At 41.2% G+C, this 3,026-nt stretch overlaps 1 pseudogene; it reads right to left on the reverse strand.

Moving 5' to 3' along the window:
• Window positions 1-526: 526 nt before the first annotated feature.
• LOC105307653 lies at window positions 527-1,356 on the reverse strand (annotated as a pseudogene).
• Between the last annotated feature and the right edge of the window lie 1,670 nt (window positions 1,357-3,026).

The following is a 3,026-nucleotide window of genomic DNA, read 5'->3' on the forward strand; positions in this document are numbered from 1 at the left end:
CCTATAGCATCACTATCAACAGGCTGAGATTTAAAGGGAACAATGATGAAACCTACATTATCAGGAAGAGTGGTTAAGGTACTGATGTAGAAAGATCGAGGGTCACAAAAGTGAAAAGTGTAGTTTCAAGTTTTCCTGCAATGGAATTATATGAATGGTCTTAGTAGCCACATGTGTAATGACGATTCTATTTGTAAAACAAGAACAAATTACTTACACTGATATATGTCATTTGAGAAGAAATCAGTCTTCAGAAATCCATGTTGCCCATGAAATAAACATGAATTTCCAAATATTTCTGATGAAGTTTGGAAAAAAAACTTTGTGAAAGCAGGAAAAAGGACAGGAAGAAAAACTGTCTATACAACAGACAGAGTAGAAAACTTAATAAAGCGGATATTTAAATTATATTTAGAAGTTGAACTCCACAAATGGAAATTCCAGCACATACATAAAAGGAGCATGACCTACAACCACAATCTGATTGAAAGATCAAGTTTCTGGTTGTGATGGTTGCAGCCAGGAATCAAGGACACCTTTTCAGCCTCAGGATGCTTGTCCCTTTTATAGCTGCCATCCCAAAGAATCTCTTCAGAGCCCCCTTTATGTCTTTATGCTTCTGGCTGTAGATGATGGGTGTGACCACAGCGTACATCACTGAGGCTACTGCACTTGACTGTGAGCTGTGGGTAGCAATAGAGCCGAGGTACACTCCTAGGCCCATACAGGAAAATAAGGAGGCAACTGAGAGGTGAGACGCACAAATAGAAAATGCTTTATACTTTCCCTGAGCTGATGACATTCCACTTATGTAGGAAATGATCTTCCTGTAAGAGTAAAGAACACCAGCTAGGGGACCACCAGTCAGCAGGACAGCTCCAAAATACATCACCATGTTACTAAGAAAGGTGTCAGAACAGACAAGTTGGACCATCTGATTGAGTTCACAGATGTATGGGGGAATTCCAAGTCTGTACAGAATAGTAGTAACACCATTAAGCTTTGCCACAAGGAATACAGGGTACTCATGATCCAGGACACTAGAACCACAGATCCAAGGGTTCATGATGGCTGTGTAGTGCAGGAGGTGACAGATGGCCACAAACCGGTCATAGGCCATCATGGTGAGGAGGAAGTCATCCAATACCATAAAGAGCATGAAATTATACATCTAGGTGATGCAGCCTTCATAGGTGATAGTTTTTTTCACATAAGTTTGCTCTGTATCAGGACGTTCACCAGCATCTTTGGGACAGTGATGAAGGTAGACCAGATGTCCACCAAGGACAGGCTAGAGAAGAAAAAGTACATGGCCATGTGAAGGTGGGATGATGAGCAGGTTTCCAAATACAGCGATCAGAGCCCAAATATGATGAGCTGCAGTTCTTGTTCCTCTGAAAATCTCAGAAGAAAGAATTCTGAAACTCTTGTAAAATTCTCTGGTTCCATGTGGAAGAGGTGACTTGCAAGAAAGAGGTAAATAACGTAAGTAAATTTCATACAAACTGGCATTACTCACATAGCTCTAATGCTAAAGTTTATATTTTGCAGTCAAGAAATTAATTTCAACATGTTTTATATGGATCTGGCCCCTCTTGGGGTTTCCTGTGTCATTTCACATTTGGATGTTTTGTTCCAATCAGCTTTTTTTTTTTAAGGGGTCATGTAGTCTACATTTAAATGAGACATTCTTCATGCATTTCAGGAATAGTAATTGTTTGCTGACCATGTTTTAGGCACTGTCTTGGCTGTGTGTATAGATGCTGAAGAACAAAAGTCCCTTCAATTCAATGATGAGGAAAGAATGTAGAAGAAAATAATAAAAATATATAACATATCAGACAGTGACAGGTGGTATGAAGAAAAGGAAAGCAGGTCTAAAGGAGAAATTAGTTAGGGCATTGTGTTTTTATATGGGTTTTTAGACAAAGCCTGAATATGAGATGACATTCGAACAGACACTTGAAGGAAGAAAGCGGAGAGTTGCCAGGTTACGTGGGCAACTGTGTATTTCACAGAGGGAATGGCCAGTGCAAAGGCCCTGGGGAGAAGCAGAAGGGGTTAGTGATTTGCACAAAGTTAATATCAGAGTATTCGTTGGGCCTTGATTATGACATTTTCAGCTTGCTTCTAGACAGTTGTTCTCCCCCAGAAATAATTTTGTCCCTGAGGTATCTGGCATCTGAAGGGATACTGCTAACACTGACAATCCACAGAAAAGCAGCCCCCCAAATTATTATCCTGCCCCTAATGTCAATAGTGAGAGGTGAGGAAACCTAGTTTAAACCTGCACTTCAACTTGAGTGTGCCTACGAATCAACAAGGATCCTCCTGGAAATGTAGAATTAGATCCAGCAGGTCCTGCAGAGCCCAGAGACTCTGCATTTCTAACAAGCTCCTAGGTGATGTTGATGCTGCAGGTTCTGGTCTGGGGTCTTGTTTGAGCAACAAGGCTGAGGTCCTGTCAGGAGTAGGCAATTTTAGGTCATCTAATCCAAAAATCACTTCTGCATGTAATTTCGAATGAATAGTATATTCACTCACTCCAGAGGCTGTGATAAATTCTATGTTTATTTCTTTTATATGAGGACACTTGAGTGAAACATAATCATACACTTTTGAAAAAGATTTCATAGTGGGCAGATTAAAAAGCTCCAAAAGATGTCCACATCCTAATCCCCAGGGTCTTTGAATGTGATATTCTTAAAGCAGGGGAGATTAGGGTAGCAGATGGAACAGGGTTGCTAGTCAGCTGCCTTTCAGGTAGAAGATGAGACAAGATCATCCAGGTGAGACTAAGGTAACCACATGCTCCTCTACAGCAGAAGAGGACACAAAAGGGAAATACTACACTGCTGGCTTTGAAGAACGACGAGGGGCCTGGGCCTTGGATTGCGGGAGGCCGGAATGCAAACTGGAATTGGAAAGAAAACAGATTCTCCCCAGAGACTTCACAAGGAACCCAGCCCTGCAGACATTTTGATATTTACCCATGAGATACGTTTAAGAGTCTCACATCCAGACCT

The sequence above is a fragment of the Pteropus vampyrus genome, unplaced genomic scaffold, assembly GCF_000151845.1.
Source record: "Pteropus vampyrus isolate Shadow unplaced genomic scaffold, Pvam_2.0 Scaffold507, whole genome shotgun sequence".
NCBI classification, from domain to species: Eukaryota; Metazoa; Chordata; class Mammalia; order Chiroptera; family Pteropodidae; genus Pteropus; species Pteropus vampyrus.